The sequence below is a fragment of the Artemia franciscana genome, chromosome 15 (assembly GCF_032884065.1).
Source record: "Artemia franciscana chromosome 15, ASM3288406v1, whole genome shotgun sequence".
Lineage (NCBI taxonomy): Eukaryota > Metazoa > Arthropoda > Branchiopoda > Anostraca > Artemiidae > Artemia > Artemia franciscana.
The window spans coordinates 20,596,876-20,620,552 of NC_088877.1; the positions used below are offsets into that span (position 1 = coordinate 20,596,876).

The following is a 23,677-nucleotide window of genomic DNA, read 5'->3' on the forward strand; positions in this document are numbered from 1 at the left end:
GCTTTCCTAATGAGATTCTTCAGAAGGATTTCTCTCTCTAATGGAAGAATCAAAGCCCAAAATAGTACTTGTTTATATTTTTAGCGGCTTCTCATAGAAAAGACCCCTGACCTCCGCCACCAACAAAGGGTTGGACTTGCTTGTACCTACTCTGAATATTGAACATTCCAAGATATAAGAAGGGTCCACAAAACTTAAATCAACATGCAAATTTCAACACTCAAAACAAAATTTCAGTTTTTTTTCTTGCATCCCCATCTTGTTGAAACTTCAATTAGATAATCTAACATAATAACCTAAAACGTAACCTTTATTTTAAGCTATTATGGGATACTCTAAAAAAGCATCGTTAGGCAGCCAGGTAAGTTCAGAACTATTTTTACCTTTGATGTCGTCACCCCAGGCTTCACCTTTAAAAAATTTTTTTTTTTAAAATAAAGGGCCCTAATGTTCAAGAGGCCTCTCTTAAAAAATTGAGAATAAACCCAAAATTTAGTCTAAAGAGCAAGTGGTTGAGAAGGGGGAAGCCCCCTAATATACAAAATAATTTCTGTTCAACTAAAGTTAATGTCAATTATCCTATAGTGCTGAAGTAGGGAAGCGGGTCTCCTCACGAAATATTCGTGTTGTTTCTTCTGGTATTTTTGTCAGCCTTATAGAAACCCCAATTTCAAATTTCTTTTATTTATATTTTTCTTTTCAGCCTGTTTCCTTAAACTATTGCTTTCTTATTTGGAATAAGGAATTCTGTCTATTTTCACATTTTCCTTCGGAAAATCTGAACATATTTTCTTGAGACTTTTCCCTATAGCACTAAAGAAGGGAAGCGGTTGACCTCATGAAAAATTCGTCTTGTTTTTTCTAGTATTTTCACTGGCCTTAAAAAGACCCTAATTTCAATTTTCTTTTCTTTGTATACTTAATCTATTGCTTGCTTATTTGCAATAAGGAGTTCTAGCCATTTTCGCGTTTTTGCTCAGAAAATGTGATTAACTGTTTGATTCAATTTTTAAGACTTGTTAAGATTTCATTAAATAATCAGATATCTGGTCTGTCTGATACCCCTTAAGACATCTGTTCAACATTTCGAGGTATTCATTTTGTACTTTCTCTATGGCAACTCAATTTTGCATGTAGGGGAATTTTCGGGAGGGGGAAGGGACGCCTAGCAACCTCGTTCATATGCATGGTTAATGTGGTTTCCTACCAAGATCCTTTAGATGGCCTTCTCATTCTAATGGAAAAATCAAGGCCAAAAACTCTACTTGCTTCATATTTTCAGTGGCTTTCCATAGAAAAGCCCTCTGACCACCACCACCGTCAAAAGGGCTAGACCTGCTTGTACCTAATCCCAATATTGACCATTCCAAGACATTAAGAGGGCCAACCAACAATTTCTGATCTAGGAACCACATAGATGAATCTGAACCTGATCTGACAAAAATTAACTTAGTACAAAGAAACTGTATATTTAAACAATATTACAATACAGTAATAAAATATCACAATCATGTACTATTTAGACTCTTCTTTAATTTTCTTTAGCAAAGGTGAACCTTCTGAGCCTTTAGGTTCCCAAAGAGCATTGCTTACAAAACGTTTTGCTGCCCCTTTATCCAAATGGGGAGCTTTTGGTTTATCTCGAAGTTCCTTCACTCTCTTAAAGCTTTCCTGTACTCTGTCAAAATCTTTTTTTACTTCATAAGTCTTGGGATCTACACCCTGTACTCGCAACAATCCCCAATACAGAGAAAGTAAAGTATAGACACTGGTAAGATCATGATCTGCTTTATCTAATGGAGATAAAGATGAGTAGCTTTCATCATTTAATTCCGTTAGCTTGGCTATACTTTGCTCCACATTTTTCAGTACTTCTGAGAATTTCGACATCTTAGCTGCAATTTCTGATGGCAGTGCCATAATTATACTAAAAATAAATCCTATGAATTACAAACGAAAATTAAACAGGGTTAAATCAAAAGGGATTAAGTTGAATGATTGAAATTTAACAGGACACGATTACTGAAAATTAATACAATTTTATCAAACAGTTCGTGGTAACGAACTGTAGTAAGGAGCGACCCGGCTCAATAGTAACTGAAACTCTAAACAATGGAATTTTGATACCAGTAGTAACATCAAAAGAATCGCATTTTAATGCTGATTTTAAATATATAAGTTTCATCAAGTTTAGTCTTATCCGTCAAAAGTTAGGAGCCTAAGAAAATTTGCCTTATTTTAGAAAATGGGGGGAAACCTCCCTAAAAGTCATACAATCTTAACGACAATCACACCATCAGATTCAGCGTATCAGAAAACCTTATTGTAGAAGTTTCAAGCTCCTATCTATAAAAATGTGGAATTTTGCATTGTTTGCCAAAAGACAGATCACCGATGCGTGTTTATTTGTTTTTTTCCAGGGGTGATCGTATCGACTCAGTGGTCCAAGAATATCGCATGAGGGCTAATTCTAGCGAAAAATTAAAAGTTCTAGTGTCCTTTAAGTGACCCAAAAAATTGGAGGGCACCTAGGCCCCCTCCCACGTTCATTTTCTCCCCGAAGTCACCGGATCAAAATTCTGAGATAGCCATTTTATTCACCATAGTCAAAAAACCTAATAAATATGTCTTTGGGGCCGACTTACTCCCCCACAGTCCCCGTGGGAGGGGTTGCAAGTTACAAACTTTGACTAGTGTTTACATATAGTAATGGATATTGGGAAGTGTACCGACGCTTTCACAGTGATTTTTTTTGTTTTTTTTTTGGGGGGGGGGGAGAAGTTGAAGGGGGGTTAGGTGAAAGGATCTTTCCATTGAGGAATTCGGCATGGGGGAAGAGAATTTCTATGAAAGGGGCGCAGGATTTTCTAGCATTATTAAAACAAAATATGAAAAATAAATATGAAAAGAGTTTCAACTGAAAGTAAGGAGGAGCATTGAAACTTAAAACGAACAGAAATTATTGCGCATATGAGGGGTTCACCTCTTCGTAATACCTCGCTCTTTACGCTAAAGTATTTTTAGTAATTTAAACTATTTATTATACGGCCTTTGTGATTCAGGAGTCATTCTTAAGGAATCGGGACAAAATTTAAGCTTTAGTGTAAAGAGCGAGGTATTAACGAAAGGGTGGACCCCCTCATATACGTAATAAAAACATACGAATATAGAAGTTCGCTACGTAAGTCACTTCGTAAGTTACGTATATTTTTTACTAATGAAAACGTTCATAAAAAATTAAAAGTTCTAGTTGCCTTTTAAAGTAATCAAAAAATTGGAGGGCAACTAGGCCTCCTCCCCCGCTACTCTTTTCTCAAAATCTTCCGATTAAAACTATGAGAAAGCCATTTAGCCAAAATAAAATAATATGCAAATTTAGTTTTAATTATTTATGTGCGGAGAGTCAAAATCAAAAACATGCATTAATTCAAAAACGTTCAGAAATTAAATAAAAAAAACGAGTTTCTTTAACTGAAAGTAAGGAGCGACATTAAAACTTAAAACGAACAGAAATTATTTCGTATAGTAAAGGGGTTGTCCCCTCCTCAACATCTCGTTCTTTACGCTAAAGTTTTTTTGGGGGGGTTTTAAAAAGGTAGAGTTGTGACAAAGAGTCAAACTTTAGCGTACAGAGTCAGGTCTTGAGGAGGGGACAACCCCTTTACTATACGGAATAATTTCTGTTCGTTTTAAGTTTTAATGTCACTCCTTACTTTCAGTTAAAAAAACTTGTTTTTTATTTAATTAAATAAAAAATAAGTTTTTTTTTAAATGAAAGTAAGGAGCAAAGTTAAAACTTAAAACGAACAAAAATTACTCCGTATACGAAAGGGGTTTTTCCTCCTCAATGCCTCACTATTTACGCTAAAGTTTGACTCTTTCTCTTAACTCTACTTTTTAAACAGTAAAAAAACTTAACGTAAAGAGCGGGGTGTTGAGGAAAAACACCTTTCATATACGGATTAATTTCTGTTCGTTTTAAATTTTAACGTAGCTCCTTACTTTCATTTAAAAAAATTTGTTTTTTTGTTTAATTTCTGAACGTTTTGAATTAATGCATGTTTTGATCTTGGCTCTCCGCAGACAAATAATTAAAACAAATTTGCATATTTTTTTTTTTTTTTGGCTAAATGGCTTTCTCATAGTTTTAATCGGCAGATTTTGAGAAAAAAGGAGCGAGGGAGGAGGCCTGGTTGCCCTCAAAATTTTCGATTACTTAAAAAGGTAACTAGAACTTCTGAGTTAGTTGAAATTAGCGTAAAGAGTGAGGTATTACGAGGAGGTAAACCCCTCATATGCGTAATAATTTTTGTTCGTTTCAAGTTTTAATGCTGCTCCTTACTTTCAGTAGAAAAAACTTTTCCCATTTATTTTTTCATTGTTTTTCAAATAATGCGAGAATATCCTGCGCCCCCTTCATTGAAATTCTTTTCCCCCATGAGAAGTTCCTCCATGGAAATATCCTCCCACGTAACCCCCCTCCCCTCAACTCTCTCCCCCTAAACCAAAAAAAATCCCCCTGAAAACGTCTGTATACTTCCCAGTAACCATTACTATATGTAAACACAGGTCAAAGTTTGTAATTTGCAGCCCCTCCCACGGGGACTACGGGGGAGTAAGTCGTCCCCAAAGATATAGTTATTAGGTCTTTCGACTATGGTGAATAAAATGACTGTCTCAGAATTTTGATCCGGTGACTTTGGGGAAAAAATGAGCGTGGGAGGGGGGCTAGCTGCCCTCCAATTTTTTTGGTCGCTTAAAAAGGACAATATAACTTTTAATTTCTGTTAGAAGGAGCCCTCTCACGACATTCTAGGACCACTGAGTCGATACAATCACCCCTGGAAAAAAAATAAATAAACACGCATCCGTGATCTGTCTTCTGGCAAAAAATGCAAAATGCCACATTTTTATAGATAGGAGCTTGAAACTTCAACAATAAGGTTCTCTGATACGCTGAATCTGATGGTGTGATTTTCGTTAAGATTGTATGACCTTTAGGGTGTGTTTCCCCTATTTCATAAAATGAGGCAAATTTTCTCAGGCTCGTAACTTTTGATGAGTAATACTAATCTTGATGAGACTTATATATTTAAAATCAGCATTAAAATGCGGTTCTTTTGATGTAAATATCGTTATCAAAATTCCATGTTTTAAGAGTTTTAGTTACTATTGAGCTGGGTCGCTCCTTACTACAGTTCTTTACCACGAACTGTTTGATTTTACTCAGGTTTAATAACCAAATTTTTCCTTATACTAAGGGAGTATCATTAGTTTAGGCTTCAAAGAGGTTGCAAGACAATTTCAGTTTTAAAGGCTTCAATGACCAATTATTTCAGCAGCCAATAAAGAAAACAATAAAAAAAAAAAACCTCCAATAACTTTAAAATCAAATGATGTACCAAAATAAACTTCTCACCAGACTGGATATCTGAGAGAATTCGAGTAAAATAGGCCTAAAAATCCTCCTTTTATGCTCCAATTCAAGTGTCAATGTAGCCTACCAAAAGTTAAAAAAAATTAGCAAGGGATGTACAGCCGGTCAAAACGACCATTAACCCAGTTACAAGGGTCATACAAATGATGCACTGTTTTTACAACTTTTGCTATTAAAGTTGCGAAAAATTACCATAGACCTATGACAAAATACATCAACATAGAAACTTTTTTTGAAAAAAGCTTTATTTTCAAAATTTACTGTTCATACTCATGTGTGGTGGCTGTTAACACAATTTGAATATCTTCTTTTGCTGCAGCAGATTTTGGCTGCATGACCATACCTTTTGAGTGATTACAAATCATAACCTGAGCCATGTGTTAACTTTATTTTTCCACATTAAATCCTGAAATGCGTTTGGGAAGTTCTATTGGGAGGAGGGGGGGGAACTCATCTACAACTTTAAATAGTAAAGATATCCATATAAAAGAATGCAAATCCCTCAGGCAAGGTAGCTCATGTCGGGCTTTTTGCTGATTGTAGTAGTTTGTGGTGTTTAAATCACTTTAACAGTTTATTTTGAAGCATATGTTGTGCACGTGTTATCACATTACATTAAAATAAACACTGGTTGATGGTTTCATTTTTAATATTGCATCATCAGCAATAAGAGGACGAGGGTGTTAGACCATTAGCATTGGAGATGTGACAAGGAAAAAATCTACGAGTTAAGGCCATTTAAGCCTCTACAGATTCTATAATAAATTTTGGAGATAAATTTGGCAAATGGAGATAATTTGGTTTATTACTTATCAGATGGACCTCTGATAATCTCCACCAAGAAATATCTTTTATGGGGATGGGTCTCCTAGTTGGTTAGTTTATATATGATTTTTTTCATTTACACAAAAATTACCCATGAACCTAATTGGCTAGGAATATACAGGAGGTATGCTTTTACATCCTTAAAAGCAACTGTATTTGTAAGAGTTAGACTGTGGAAAGTAACTATGTTCAACTTATACTAAGAAACGAAATCTAGAGGATCGAGGCTTAGCATTTAATCTGAATATATTGTTATTGTTTTTTTTATTAGAGCTAGGTGTAAAAGTATTTGCAATGAATTCTGGGGCCATATCTATATCATTTATTGAAGCAGAAATAACACATAAATTATCAAACACTTTCTTGTCCATTGCAATATTAAGGGAGGGAGGATACGAGTCACATGACATGTTTTCATTCATTTTTGAATCATCAACAAAAATAGAGATATGGTCTTTATACGTAATTTTATCAAATTCAACCCCTCAAAAATTCTGGACATTAGACAAGAGGAGGAAGTTTGTTAACCCTGCATTAGTGACTTTCTCCTGGGAGATGGGTTGGCTCCAGTGAAGTGTTTTGGAAGGGGGACTGGCTGCTTTGGGGGAATGGCTGACTTTAATGTTCTTAGTGTGGAACTGTTTGTTTTTTGGATTGGGATTGTGTGTGCTGGTTTTGCTTCCAGGACAGCAAATTGGTATGGCATAGCTTTTTTGGATGCGATTAGAAGAGCTAAGGCTTGCTTTTGTATGTTGTGAATAATATTTTGTTGTTAAATGTGTGTGGGCGTTTGTAAGTTTTAGCAAATCAGCTGGTCTTGGGTACAGTTTAGTGCATTATAAAGATGGGCGTTCTTGTATTTACTGCACTATGGTGGAATTTGTGGAATCGCGTTGGATGGGCGGTTAAGTCTTTCACATATTTGGCATTGGTTAGGCTTAGGTTTGCACAATTTATGCAACTTCATTTTACCAAATAGAAATATATACACAGAGGTATCTATAGTTTCTGCAAGAGTGAATTGAAAAGATTTGCTTCACCTTTGATTATTAGTATTTCTGGTTTGCCCAATTAAAGGATCTTCACAACTAGGCGATTGGCTTTCCATTTTTTTCAGGCAGCCATTCCTTTAGCTTATGATTCAGGATTCTTAGTGGGATGTTACATATGACTTTGGTGAGACTCTGAGTCTCACCTACAGACAGATTTTTTGGGGCTTCTTTCAAATTTACGATTTCGTCTGCAATCTTTGAATTATAGATCGATGGCTATTAGCAAAGAGCCATCATGGTTGATATTGTTTGAGAAAAACTGATTTTATCATTCTAAGAATTAATATTTCTATAAAAGCAATTTTTAACTTCAAAAGGAGTTTCAGTTGATATTTAAATTTTAAACCTGTGCTGTGGTTAGGTGATGAAAGGGTTCTTGAATCTAGGAGAATGGATCAGATGTTTTTCTTTTTTTCTTGAGTTTCCTGAATTGATCTCTCGAAAGGATTGTGGTAAACATGCAGAGTAACAGCTGTCAAGAAGGAGAAATACTAAAACAAAAAGAGAGCATTTTTAGATTACTGATTTTATGCTCTTTCTTTGGCTCAGGCTGAATTTGTGACAATCTACCCCCTGGCTGTTCCAAATGTTGTCTCAAGATATATATAAAAGACTAAAATAAAAGAAAACACTAAACAATGAAATTTACACTTTATAATAATCAGATTATCATGATTCCTTCCACTATAATCCACATTTAAACTAATTTCAAATAATTTTTATTCAACATTCAACACAATCACTCGCACAAAAATGGATATCTTAAGTCTACTCAACATAACAGCTTTACAACCGAAAAATAAATGGAAACTACAACGGTGAAGTTCTAGTTAGGGGAGGGAAGATATTTTGAAGCATCTACCTCCACTTCTTCCCCCTTCAGGGAGCACTGGCCTTTGATGACCCTTAACAATTTTTATGCTACTGAAATGAACTATTTACTAAATTTAGAAGATACCCTTGTTGTGACTTAAAATTCTACTGCAAAACTCAAAATTAAGGTAAAACATTTTTTGACAGAATTCAGATGGGTTTGGACCTGTCATATGTGCAATCTTTGGAATTCTTGAAATAAGGAAAAGGTAGACAAAGTAGCTTGATAATACCTTCCCATGGCATATTTATAGCCTTGAATTCATTCCTGAATATTTCATTTTTCAACTGAACTGCTTTCCAAGCAGTTCCTTATATATGTCCTGTGCATGTTGATTGAAGAATACAACGAATGGAGGCAAAAGATGTACCTTGCCTTTGTGAATTTCGAAAAAGTCTTTGACTCAATACATCAAGAGTCGCTGTAGAAAATCCTCCAATACTACGGCATTCCAGATTAAACTGGTATCCCTGATCATTGCACTTTACGAAAACACAGAGTGCTGCGTTTGGACTCATGAAGGCAATACAAGGTATTTTAGTATCATTTCTGGGGTCAAACATGGATGTGTCCTCTCCCCCCTGCTTTTTGTCCTTGTTATCGATTATGTGCAATAAGATTGCACAAGGTTTGGGATCCAAATATGCGATAATAAACGACTAGCAGATCTTGATTTCAGCGATGACATCACCCTGATTGAGGTAAAAAAGGAAAGGCTCCAGGAGCTTCTCGATATCATACGAGAGAAAGCAAGTTTTTAGGGACAGAAGATTAGTTCAGACAAGACGAAAAGGCACGGCAACGAGCGACTCACCACTTGGCATGAAGTACAGGACAATTTAGTAGAGCAGGCAGTGGAATTCAGATGCCTCAGAAGTACAGTCGAACGAACTGTATCAAGTGAAAAGGAGGTACACTCTAGGATTGGACAAGCCAATGGAGCTTTTAATCGACTAAAACAAGTTTGGCGATCAAAAAAGTACTCCCTGAAACTGAGATTGAGGCTGTTCAACAGTACCGTCCTCTCTGCACTCCTCTTTAGCTGTGAATGCTGGAAACCGAATCAACAGCAAGAAAAGAGAATTGCCGCTTTTGAGAACAACTGACTTCACAGGATACTGAATATTAACTGGAGGGACCACATAACTAACCAGACAGTTCACTCTATCATGCATCAGCCCCTGGTAACCTACGTCATACGACAACGAAGATGGCGCTACTTGGGACACGTTATCCACATGGCGGAAGAAAGACTCTCCAGAACGGTACTTGAGTGGCAACCAGGGGGAACCTGAAGAAGAGGAAAGCCAAAAAATACACTTCGTTGTACATACCAGCAGGACCTGAAGTTTATCAATTCGACAGTCCAACCCCAATGGGGAGACGTGTGGGCAGCAGCACATATGAGGGATGATTGGCGGCTCTTTCTGGATGCCCCTGGCGGCACAGGAGGAACTAAGGTCTAAGTTAAGGTTTCCAAGATATCAAAAAGCTCCTAAACTAGAGGTTTTGAGGAGTGTATCCAGAGCCTTAGTTATCTTCTGAGAAGATATTTTATAGCATTTATCTCCACTTCTTCTCTGTCTAGAAGGCACTGACCTTTGATGACTTTTACTAATTTGTGTTACAGAAGTAAAACCTTCCCAAACAAATCTTCTGCTCAACTAAGACAAAAGAAAAAAGTAGGTAAATCATTTCTCAAATTTAGAAAAAACAACCTTTGACAGGGTTTAAAATGGTAAAACCCAAGTGTAGGTTTTTTTGGCTACCCTGGAAAGTAGGTGAGTTAGTTGAATGAACCTCTCAGGAATGTTAAGAGCCTAAATAATCTCCTGGGAAGACATTTGGAAATACCTACCTCATCTCCTTTTCCAATAGAGGACACTGACCTTTAAAAATAATTGTGTTCTGAAAGTGAAACCCTGCAAAATGAAGGTTCTGTTCGAATGCAGCACAAGAGCCACATATCTTTGCTTAATCCCAACTTATGAGGTTCTAAAGATATGTAAATTTATGCGTTGAATTTAAGAAAAAACCGTTGATATGGTTTAAAGTTCTACTGATATAACAGGAATTACATTTTCAAGAACTAAAAACCAATTAAAATGAGATAAAAACAGAAAATTGAGGTAAAATGATTTTTGTCAGAATTCAGATAGGTGAAAATCTGTTATCTATGCAATCTCTTATGGCTTAGAAATCAGAAAAGAGTAAACATGGTAGCTTGACAATACCTTCTCAGCACAAATTTTTAGACTTGGATCTATTATCTTAAATTGCAGCTTGGAGCAGTCTAAGGATTTTCCTTGTGAAGCTCAAGAGTTGATGATTAAAGGTGTTTTCATAGTCGTGTAGTGACCAAATGCAGTTGCAGGACCAGTAGCTTTTTGCCCCTGATTCTTGAGGAAAAGAATGAGTGCAGACACTGGTTAGGCTAGACTACTTAAAAAGTGTCAGTCAATGACATCTGATTCTTGAATTGACCTCTGGAAACAATAGAAACTGTTGGTAATTTTTGACAGTGGTTATGTTTGGAGTGGGGTACTTAACACCCCCCCCCCAATAATTTGGAGAAAAAATATTATATAGCCCATGCCCCCTGACTCTCTGGATGCAGACCAAAATGCTAGAGCTATGTCCCTGACTCTTGAGGAAAATATTTGAGTGCAGACTCTGGTTAGGGTAGACTATATAACAAGTTTCAGTCAATTACTTCTGATTCTTGAGTTGACCTCTGGGAACAATAGGAAATATTTTTGCATTACTAACTGAAATTCTTATTCACCAAACTCAACTAGTTTTCAAGATAGCAAGGAGCCACTAAACCTGAATTTTACCCTTAAAGTTGTGGTGAAATAGCAGAAATTACATTTTCAAAGCAAAAGCCAATAAAAAAGAGATTAAAAAACGCAAATGAAGGTAGAACTTTTTTGTCAGAATTCAGACATGGAAGATCTGTCATGTATGCCAATAGAATAGAATATGAATAGGATATGATTTATTGGCTAAAATAGCACACACGCTAGCATAAGCATGTCAGAACAGTTACAATGATAAAATAGATGTTAAGGGATAAGCATAATTAAAAGTTAAATCAATTGTTAAAATGCAAAACAAAATAGGGAACAAAAGAGTTTTTGTACCTCATGGTCAACATTTGGGAATACAAGTCAAGTTGGGTATTTAGAGCTCTACAAGCATTAGGTCTTGCATTAGGAAGGATTGGGGGATTTGCTTTGAAGGTGGGAAGAAGACGTCAATGATAGTCAGAACTAAGGCACTTGTGATCAAAGTTCATGGTAAAGATGTGACATCATGATTCCAATGTAGTAAGTTTAAGTATAGCCAAACCTTCATCGTATGTAGTATAGGACGTCCCCAGTATAATTGTGTTGCGGAACAACACTACTGCTTTCGTAGTTTTTTTTTTTTTTTTTTTTTTTCACCGTGATCAGCGACCTGTAGCTCCGAAGTGGTAAGAGTTAAAAATTTGAGATTTTTCAGAGGGAAGGGAAACGTGAAACAGAGTAAAAAAGTTCCAGGGAAGTTCCTAAAATTTCTAACAGTTTTCCATATAAGAAAATAAAACCGTTTTTTTCTTAGAAACTCTGCGTTCGATGTTTGGCGTCAAGTTAAGACGACCCTAGCTTCGGAAATAAACTTGTTAGAAATACAGTTATGCTGAACTCATGTAGAACTTTCATCTGTCTCTTCGAGAACCGGAGCACAAAATTCCGTAGCTCTTACAGATTTGCCGGAAATAATTCCGGAAAAGTCCATCTCGTTCCGATTTTTTTTGGAATTTTCTCAAATTTTCGATTTTGATGTTTCTTATATTTTTATCGAGTAGTGCTATGAAAAGTATGCAAGAAGAAGTGAAGTGTTCTATATACCAAGTTGCTTCGTTCTCTAAGAAATGATTTCCGAAGTTTCGACGTTCTAGAGGTAACTTCTGTTCTGGACCAGCTAGAATTTTTTTCCAACGCGGTTCGACAGGTCTCGATCTCCTAACAACTGGAGCTTCCAATAGTTTCTCCGAAATAAAATTCCTTCTGTGGGTTTTTCTATTTGGAAGTTTTGTCATGCCCTCGGGGCAATTTAAATTTTTTGGTGAATTTGGTTTGTTTTATATTTTCCTAGTTTAGACCATCAAAAGTTAAGCAGAAAACTATAAGACGTTATTTCCGTATCTCTTTCAGATTTCCCGGAAATAATTCCCGAAATGTGCGTCTCGAAACATAATACTTCGAATTGGCGTCAAGTTAAGACGGCCCTAGTTTCGGAAGTAAACGTTTTAGAGATAAAATAATTATGAACTCATATAGAACTTTTATTGATGTTTCTCGTGTATTTCTGGACCAGCTAAACATTTTACCAAACTCAGTTTAGTAGGAGCTCGAAATAAAACCATATCAAAGATGCTTCAAGATAACAATCGAAGCCGCATTAGAAAAATGTCCTCTGAAGGACATAATGGAGACTGTTGCTCCGCAACTGTGTCCCGTAGGGCACAGTTGCAAATGTTGCTCCGCAACTGTGCCCTAAGGAACAGGGCACAGTTGCTGCAACACTTCCCGTTGCACAGGCAACGGAGGTCTAGTTTATATTGTTCTTTTATGAATGCTTTCAATTTTAGAACATTGATCTTTGGTCAACCCAGGGTGCCAGACAGGACAAGCATATTCAAGACAGGGTCTTATATATGGACAATAAATTATTTTAAGGATCTGGATTGATATGGAGAATCATTTGAGAAGGGAGAAAGATTTAAGGAGAAAACTACCAGATTTAAATAAGTGAGAAGTGTGGGACTTCCATTAAGTTCGTCGTCCAACTGCACACCAAGCAGTTTAACCACATTTAAATTTGGTATGCAAAGATAATTATTGATAGGGGGTATATTTCTTTAAAAGGAGAATAGCATTAAACTGCTTTTGGGTATGCTTAGGTTCAGTTTAGCATTGTCAAGATTATTGTTTAAGTTGTTAATGAGCGAGTCAAGTTTAACGTCCAAAGTATTAGAGGTTTGACAAAGATTGTCAAATCATCTGCAAATTTGAAAGCGTTGTCAAAACTTGATAAAACATTGTTAAAAACAATTAAAAATGCTAAAGGACCTAATTTAGTCCCTTGAGGTGCTTCACAGGAAATCAAGGTAGAACCTAATAAATCTCCGTTAGGGAGGACTATACATTGCTCATGACCAGACAAAGAACTAGCTACCATACATAAAACAAAATCTCTGGCACCTAAAGCCCATGCATTATCAATAACTGTCAGATGACCTAAGTTGTCAAAGGCTTTGCTAATATCAGCAAAGACAGCCTCAACATAGGAACGATGTTTGAAAACAATGATAAGTATATAAATTAAGCAATGTGCAGTGCTATGATTCGGCCTAAAGCCAAATTGATGGAATATCTTTGGTATAGGTCTAGATTAGGGGATATTGAAAAGGGAAAATATTAAGAAAACAATTATTACATGATAATATGCAGAGTAACTGTAGCTAACACATTTTACATACAGCCCTGCTATACCTACATTACCCCTCTCCCTAATGTACAAATATATAGCCAATATAATGAACAAATATAAATGATATATTTCCAATGCATTCTGCCATCCATTAGATACTAGTGGTTGGCAATATTCTACATCAATATATCAAATCAAATATTGACATCAGAACGTAAATATTGACATAAAGAACAACATTTGGAAATTTCTGACTATTTTCAGCATTTTTAAAAATCTGTCCATGAACATCACGCAGAAAAGATCCATCATTCAAAATTGTATGGGCCATAAAAGACCCATAGGTTAAAATGGTATTTATTTACATGATGGTGAGACTGCTAACCTTATTGTGTTATAGTAAACTAAAGACTGGGAGCACTGATACAAGATGCTTGGGTATATAGATATGATTTTAGCCATATTAAAAATCTTCATGTGTCATCTAGTAGTGTCTAGGGTTAAGCCAAAGCTGAAATTTAGGAAGGGTAACTACCTTCCAAAAAGCTATCACATTTATAGACTCCTAGATAAAATTTGAGAGAAACTTTACAGGAACCATTTGATACAAAAATGAAGTCTGTAGTTTGAACCTGGACGGAATAATTTCAGTAAAATATTTTGTGAAGTAGCTGATGGTATCTTAAGAGAAAAAAAAGCTAAAAAACACGGTTAGGAATATTAGCGACAATGGTTAATGTTTAGTAGAAAGGAGGAGGGATTTGCACAAGAATTATTTAAGGGAAGATTTAAATAAAAATAAAATGAATATAAAGAGAGTGGAGAAAGCACTAAAATGTGAATTAAGGAGATCTGAAATGGATGCCTTGAATAAAATTACTGAGGATCTGGAAAATGCAATCAGATGGCACAATAATAATATATTGCGCTAGCATGTTGAAAATTGAGAAGAAAGAGTAAATCTGGATTTGTCCCAGTTAAAGATAGGAACATTCTACAATTAGGATAGAAAAGTGCTAAAGAGAGGTGGGCAGAACATTTTGAGAATGTACCAAAGCATGCCCAAGTTACAGTAAAAGATACAGAATAGAAAAAAAAAATTGTGACCCTTTGGAAGTGAAGGAAGCTTAATTTTGTGAGGAAGAATTAATGACAATGGGCAACTAAAACGATTAAAATATAATAAAACCCCAGGTTCAGATAACGTGGCAAATGAGTCATCAATTTAGATAAACCTTAATTAAACGCCTCAGTAAGAAAGGTGATAAGAGGGAGTGTGGTAATTATACAGGCATTAACTTGGTTTCTATGTGAAGAAATATACCTACTATGATGATACCTTTTTAAACTCAGAAATGGTGTAGATAAAATTTTAAGAGAAGAACAGTGTGGTTTTAGGATGTGCTAATAAAATGTTTATTTTTAGATTAACATAAGTAAGAAGTTACCTGTCCATTAAACCGACTTAGTCCTCAGCTTTATAGATTATGGGCAAACATTTAATTCAGCTGATGAAAAAGCTTAAGTGAGGGTCCTTTTCTTTTATAGTGTACCAGTTATGTATACGAAAGTGATTAGTGGTATGTATAACAAAAAGACTGCTATAGTTATGGCAGGAAATTATGTTAGTATCTTTTTTCAAATTAAATCAGGACTTAAACACAGTTGTCATATATATATATATATATATATATATATATATATATATATATATATATATATATATATATATATATATATATATATATACAAATATATATATATATATATATATATATGTGTATATATATATATATATATATATATATATATATATATATATATATATATATATATACAAATATATATATATATATATATATATGTGTATATATATATATATATATATATATATATATATATATATATATATATATATATATATATATATATATATATGATTTTGCTGGACTTTGTCCTAAGGAGTAGAGCAAAGGCAATGGGAGACCATGGAATCACTTGGGGAAGTAGAGCTCTCTTAACGTACTTAAATTGTGCTGATGATTTGAACATTTCACATAAAATTGTTGGCAAAATGAATGCAATCATGGCTTCTTTTCCATTCGGGTGGTCCCCCTCTGGAACAGTCTATCCAAGTCTACCATCCAAGCTGAGACTCCTCACTCCTTCAAGGCTGGAGTCGACAGGGACTGGGAGAGGGCTGAGTGGAGGCTGGACTGGGAAGCTAAGCCAACATAATTACATCCCTCACCACCAGCGAGAACTACAGGAGGATCTACTACCTTATCTTGCTGGCAAATGCGATTTAAGGTAAATTTAAGGTAATGCTGTTCTGGATGTTCTGAGAGTTCAGGGTGCAAGAACAGGTTGAAAACCTAAACTGCTCATAGCCAGGGACTTTAATTTCCAGCTAATATCAAGGAGAGAAGAATTTGGTTACCATTAAGATAGTGCAAGACAACAACCATTCCTTGATTACATACATGACCTATCCCTATATCAAGTTGTTGATAAACCAACTAGATATAGAATCTTCCAAAACCCAAACCTACTAGACTTTTTTCTCCTTAACAGTCAGGACCTTTTGGAAAACACTGATTGCTTACCTCTCATTGGCAAGAGTGACCACATAGCTGTTGAAATACAGCTCTGTGTAAAGACTGTGACTAAAATAAATTTGTTAAGAAGGTCTTCACAGATTACAAATCTATCAGAAGGGAAATCATAAGCAAAGTGAAATTAAGTAGCTAGAGTGAAATTTACAGGGATCAGTAGAAGAGCAATGGCAAAAGTTCAAGTTAACTTAACTCAAAATCCAAGACAGCAATGCTACATTATCTTACAGGAGAAAGCCAAAGACTTTTCTGTACATGACCAAGAAAATTAAGAAGCAGCTGAATAAAAAAAAAAAGATCTTGGAAAAAATACAAAACAACCATGAATTGAGACCAGTAGAGGAAGTTCAAAGAGCAAGAGATAAGGTGAGAAATCTAGACAAGAAACTTTACCAGAACCATGAAGTCATGCTAGCTAAAGAAAGCAAGCATAACCCAAAGAAATTTTCACAATATGTTTCCAGTAGAAGTCCTGATTGGCAATCAATATCTAAGCTAACTACTGCTTCAGAAGCTGAACCAACGGATGTCAAAGATATTGCAGATGAATTGAACCACTGATTTCTGCCTGTTTTTAGTAGTACATCAATGGTGGGTAGAGACCTACCCACCATTGAACCCACACAAATCCACCATCCAATGGAGCCTATTGAGATTCATAGTCTTAACATCCTCAAATTGCTAGATGTTGACAAATCAGTTGGGCCAGATAGGTTACATCCACGTCTTTTTAAAGAAGTTGCTGAAACCATTGCCAAGCCACTCTCCCAATTATTCAAAGTTTTCTGATGCACCAAGAAGGTGCCAATAGATTGGAAAACAGCATTTATCATCCCTTTGTCCAAAAAAGGAAATAAAGGCAAGGCAGAAAACTACTATCCCATAAGTATAACTTTAATTGTTACTGTGTCATGAAGTATCTCAAACTTAATGGAATACTTTTGCCCAGCCAACATGTATTTCAAATAAGCAATTCAGTGGAAACAAGTTTCCTGGAGACTTATGATGTAATAATAAAGCCAAAGCAAAAAACTACTATCCCATAAGTATAACTTTAATTGTTACTGTGTCATGAAGTATCTAAATCTTAATGGAATACTTTGCCCAGCCAGCATGTATTTCAACTAGACAATTCAGTGGAAAAAAAATTCCTGGAGACTTATGATATAATAACCATCATCAGTTGATGATCATGATGAAGATTTGTTTCTCAAATCCTGGGACCTATTTACAATTCAATATTTTGATTTGCAACGATTGCATCTTTTTGTTTCATTGCATGTAGGCAGTGACCCAAGTGCCTACCTCAATTCTTAAGAAGCATTTGCCTTAATTCTAAGTCTCTGAATTAGTGACAGCTGAGAAGTTATTACAGATGTATTTATTTATTAGTATTTTATTATATTAATAATTCTGTAAACTTACAGAATCTTGCTTCAGCATCAATGGTTATAAACTATTTTTCAAATTTATTGGACCCTGATTGTAGGAGAGGAGTGGCTATTATTGTTAGGGAGGAGCTGCAGGTGGGTGTTGTTATTCCCACAAACAATTATAGACCTTGGATTGAAACAGTCTGGTTAACCATAACTATTGACAATAATATAATATGCTTTGGATGTGCATATTGTAGCCCTAGTTCCCAAAGCCAGATTATTAGCGAAAAAACCCTTTTGGAAATGGTATCTGATATCTTAAAAATCAAATGTTTTGAGACAATTATAGTTTGTGATTTCAACCTGCCAGAAATTTTATGGATTGATGGATATGGGCCATCAAAAACACAAACTACAGGTTCTCCCTCTGCACCTTGTCTATCAATCAATTATCTATACCAAATTGTAAGTGAGCCTACGAAAATTTGTAGTGATCAGAATCCATCCTTTCTTGACCTTGTTTCTAGTCCTGAGATATTGGTTACAAAGCAGTATGTAGAGATTTAGCATGTATTAACAGCTAGGACCTGTCCTGTAGAAGAAAAGCTGCCCATGTTGTTATTATCCTTGTTTCAAAATTGAACATTAGATTGTCCCTGAATTAGATAGAGGATGTCATGGGGAAAATTTTTTATGAAAAACCTGAAAACTTTTTGGTAGGTTATGAAGTGGAAAGCTTTGAATATGTTGGGATGAAGGAAAAGTGTGCATAGAAGGTTGACCTCAGGTGGCTTGGCATTGCAGTAAATTGTTAGTAGTAGTAGTAGCATACAAGATTATTCAATTTATTCAATCTATTAAGTCATACCTACTGAGACACGACAAGTATTTCTATATACATAAGTTGACAAGCCCCACTCTCAAACTATAACTATATTCAATCAGGGTGGACTCTAAAATGCTGCTGAGGGACAGCAAAAGGCTTTGCTGAACAGATTTTGCTCTTGGTTTAGAAGTCTTGACTAGGTCAGATATGAACCATGGTTCAGAAATGTGACCTTGGTTCAGATATGAACCATGTTCATATCTCCTGTGATGATCTTCTCTAAGTGGAGAATCAAATTTGTTGGCTGCTCAATCTATATTAGTAGATGCAAATGCTCTGACAGTCACTGTGATTCAGCCACAACAAAATCAAGCCAGTTTGTAGGGTTTACATGACAAAGTTTTAGTAGCCAATGCAAAGCATGCTTCACCAGCAGCTGAATCTATCATAGCTTTACAGATTTTTAATAGAGAGTCAATAGTCCCTTGAGAAACTTAACTGCTCACATCTTGTAATATGGGATGTCAGAAATACCAATACAAGGTTACCATGAAATTAATGTCCATTTCAACAATAGTATGCCTTCTGGGTGTTTTTCAAGCTAAGTCTGTTAATCATTGAAAAAACAAGAGGGAAAACATTGACACATTGTTTTTTTTTTTTATTGCCAGTAATTTGTTTTTCTTTGTCCTGAGCCAAACTAACTTACAATCTAAATTTATTTGATAATCATTTATGAGATTGAATTTGGCAAAATTCTACTTCAGCTGCTTTTAGCTATCTTGAAAAGAGGTTAGGTTAGGAAAATGAAACTTCCAGAGATGGGCCTACAGCCTAAAGTATGTCTTGGGAAGGTATTTTTACCTTCCCAATGGTTCTCCCTAGGAGAACCATTGGGTTCTCCCTAGGACCCAATTTGATACTAGTTCTCCCTAGGAGAACTAGTATCTCCTAGTTCTCTCTCTATAGGGTCCTGAAATTGGTCTACATGTCAAGTCTACCTATTGAAAATTTTGAAAAAACAGCATTTTAATTTAATTTTCAGTTAGCAGTTTCTTTTTCTCTGGCTTTAGTTCTGAAAATGCAATTCCTGTTATCTGAATAGAATTTAAGCCATATCAATGTTGTTGTTTTTTTCAAATTTTAGGAACTATATTTTCATATTTTTTAAACTTTACAAATTGGAACTGAACAAAGTTGTGAAGCTGAAAACAAGTTTGTTGTACTTTACTTAAGCAGAAGATCTACTTTGCAAGGTATCACTTTTATAACACACAGATTTTTAAAGGTCATCAAAGGTCAGGACCTTCTAGAGGGAGAAGGAGCAGAGGTAGATACTTGAAATATCTTCCTAAAACATACTTCAACCTGTAGACCCTCCCTGAAAATTTTCTGAACCTAGCCCCTTTTCAAGAGAGCCAAATACTGCTAAAAGTATAATTTTACCTTGATTTTTTTTTATTTAGGCCAATAGTTCCTTTTTTAATTTTTTAGAGTTTGAAAAAATGGTAAATTTGTTGTTGCTCATATTATTGACTTCCAAAGAAAGTGAACATACCACTTGATGTTTTTTTAAGCTCTTTATGAGTATAATAATCACTTCTATCACAAATTCAAATTTAAGCACTTTTTGATCTCTTGAAAATGACCAAAATATTTCTAGTTTTTGGGTATAAAAAAGGCTTAAAACGTTGGTTTCAAACCTACTGTTTCATTATCACCTTACCTTAATCCATCTGAGAGATTTAAGGTCTTCCAGACCTGTAGTGCTTTTGAGTTGATGACTGCCAGTCAAACCTTAGTCAAGCTTCTTCTCCTACTCTTTGTCAAGTTGGTTTTTGAAGGACTGGATGGAGGGAGCACTGACAGTTGAATCTTTCAGTTTATTCTAATGGTTTATAACTCTTCTTGAGAAGAATGTTTGGTGAGTTCTTGATCAGGAGCTTGACTTTGTTAGCTTCTTGGAGTGTCCTCTTGTGCTGAGCTGGTTGGTACTGAGATTACCACCTAAGATTGCTGACTTTTTGTTCTGCATTTTGTTAGTAAGCATCATATTGCTGGATTTGTAATTTATATTATAAATCCATTTTTTGATATTATGTAATATACACACACTGATTTTCCATGATTAAGTTGGATAAATAAATTTTACAATATTATGCTGCTTTCTCCTTCCTTGATACCAAATGTACAATTAAAGAATGTCTTTTTTATAAAATATCAAAAATATGAAAGCCAACAGAAGATGATGTAGGTAAACATCCCATAAGGTTCCAATCCAAAGGTTAGGGTATCTCAAAAAGGGCTTTAATTTGAATTTGCAATAGAAACAATTACTATATTAATAAACAGCTTAAAAAATGGCATCAAGTAGTATGTTTGGTAAAATTCTAGTGTAGTGACTCCTTGCTATTTTGGAAAGGGGTTAGGTTAGAAAAATGAAACTTTCAGGGGAGGGTCCATATGCTAAAGTATGCCCTGGGAAGGTATTTTGAAGTACCTACCCCTACTCCCTCTCCCTCTAGAGGACCTTTAAAAATATGCATGTTATAAAAGTGAAACCTTGCAAAATAGATCTTCTGCTTAATTGAAGTACAAAAAAAAAATTTTTCAGCTTCAAAACTTTGCTTAATCCCAATCTATAAGGTTTAAAAGAAATGCAAATACATTTCCTAAATTTTGAAAAAAAAACCATTAATATGGCTCAGAATTCTATTCAAATAACAGGAAATGCATTTTAAGAACTAAACGCAGAGAAAAAGCATCTGATAACTGAAAATTAAGGTAAAATGTTGTTGTTTTTTCAAAATTTCAATAGGTATAGACCTTGTCAAGTAGGTGAATTTCAGTGCCCTCTTGAGGGAGAAGGAGTGGAGGTGGGTACTTTAAAATACCTTTCCAGGATATACTTTAGCCTGTAGAACCATCCCCAAAAGTTTCATTTTCCTAACCTAACCCCTTTCCAAGATAGCAAGAAGTCACTGAACTAACTTTTTGCCATATATTTACTTTAATTGTCAGTCAATAATATGAACAATGAAAAATTTACCAAAAAATAATTGAGCAAAATAATTTATAATTACAGTAATGCTTTTGAATTCTGACAAAACAAAGAGTTAATCTGAGCAGGGCCTTGATCCAAAATATTTATTTCAATATATAAGCTATTGAAAGTAAAGTGTCAACATATTGGTTAAATAAAATAATTGCCCATCTTTATGGAACAGCCAACCATTTGATTTACAGGAAGATGGGTCAAAACAAGAGAGATGCATTGAAAGAACACATGGGAAATATCTAATTTTGGCTATGTATTTGCACATTAGGCAAAGGGACATAGCATAGTAGGGCTACATGCAAAATGTGTTGGCTACAATTAGGCCTACTTTGAATATTAGGCTATGAAATAAGAATCGTTTTCTTAATATGTTTCTTTCTGAGTAGCCCCTAATCTAGCTCTACACCCAATCTTATAAGCCCTATGAATGAGAAAAAGGTACGCATAATATCTTGGCAAAACCTTCCACAAGTAGCCTATTGCTCACCCTTAGTTATTCCAGAAAGTTTATTCACTTAAATCACTTTCCAAGATAACAAGAAGCCCCTAAATTGGAATCCTTACCCAAATTTAACTAACAAGGGTAATGAAGACTCAACATCAACAAAATTATGTAAAAAAGGGCAGCCTATTGACAAACTTCTACTTCTGGTAAAATAAGAAGAAATAACTTCTCTTTTTCTTCTTCTTCTGTTTTCCGTGTACTCGAAGGACATCACGTATCGGTTACGACCTCTTCTTCCTGTTGGCGAACGGGCCTTCAAAACTGTTTTCATCACGAGGTTCCAGAATTTGTATGAGGGTATATCCTTCTTTGTCATCTTCTCCTCCCTTATGTTTGGTTTGTTTCAAGTGCGAGTACTTAAGCTGCCTGTCCGCAGCAGTTTAAGGCCTAGAGGCCTGCTGGTACCAATACAGCTCTTCCTACTCACTCTCGCTCTGTTCTTCACAGTAGATCTACATTAATAAGCCAGCTCATTTTCTATTGTCTTTTTCAAGTGAAAATATAATGGAATCACAAGATAAGGTTAATATCCTAAAGAAAGTCCAAAATCTCCGAGAACATCAAAGTTGTAGAACTCTTTGATAACAGATTTTTAAGTGTAGTGCTGATACAGTAGGCTGCAAGCCTTGGTCTCTTATCTTAGCTAAAAGCTTTCTTCTTTTTGGAAAAAGGTCCTGACAATCAAATAGAATATATAGGAGAGGTTCCTCCCACTGGTACATAAACCTACACAATGGGTTTAGCGACTGCTTGGCTCTATATTTTTCTTCAATTAAGTTAACTGACCTAACTCGCATTCGAAAATATATGGTACTGGCCAATCTAGATTGAAATGGGGAATAGAGCTGTGGAGATAATTTGGTCCAAATACGATTCATTCTGCTCCTCATTATATCCCTTATAGTTTTTTGGTTAGAATCCGAATATTTGCTACCTGCTGCCTGCTGTGTAGTCTCATCTGCTACCTCGTTTTCTTTTATTCCACAGTGGCTGGTTACGTGCTTGAACTTAACTTCTATTCCTTGTCTGGAAAGTTGTAGAAGGGAATTCCTAATTTGCTGATAAATCATAGTCAGGAACTTCCCATCTTATTTTTGAGACCAGCTGAAGGGCATATTTTGAGTCACTAAAAATAACTGCTTTTTTATGGTGGGAGGGACTGCAGGAGAGTATTTAGAGCCGTTTCAATGGCTTTCAGTTCTGCTGATAGGACTGAGGAGCCATCAGAAAGTCCAAGGAGCAGCTCAAATTGAAATCTGATATGAATACGCCTGCAACTGTCTTTCCTTTTCTTAGCGATCAAACTGTATATACTCCAAGGTAATCTAGGAATTCATTTGTTTACTCCATAAAAAAAGCTGACTTATTAACTGTTGTGGAAGGTTATCTTTACTATTAGGGATCAGCTCGAGAATGACTTGAGGGACAACCATTCTCCAAGGAGAGGGGGGTCTGGTAAAAGTAGAGGATTAGATACAGTTTCACTTCTCCAATTCAAAATAGTTTCTTTGAACAGCCTAACTCCAGAGGGTAGTTTTCGGGATATGCTTCTTAGGTGAGACCACTTTAGGTCTAGTGCTGCCGCTCACTACACCAATAGAGTGTCAATTAAAAAAAGTGCCGAAGACAAT

At 35.4% G+C, this 23,677-nt stretch overlaps 1 long non-coding RNA gene across 1 annotated transcript; it reads right to left on the reverse strand.

The window, feature by feature from the left end:
* Positions 1–1,453: 1,453 nt before the first annotated feature.
* LOC136036162 (uncharacterized) lies at positions 1,454–22,250 on the reverse strand. The gene is made up of 2 exons (XR_010619650.1): positions 22,106–22,250; positions 1,454–1,927 (listed from the first exon to the last, which is right to left on the reverse strand). It is a non-coding gene; the product is annotated as an uncharacterized LOC136036162 (long non-coding RNA).
* Between the last annotated feature and the right edge of the window lie 1,427 nt (positions 22,251–23,677).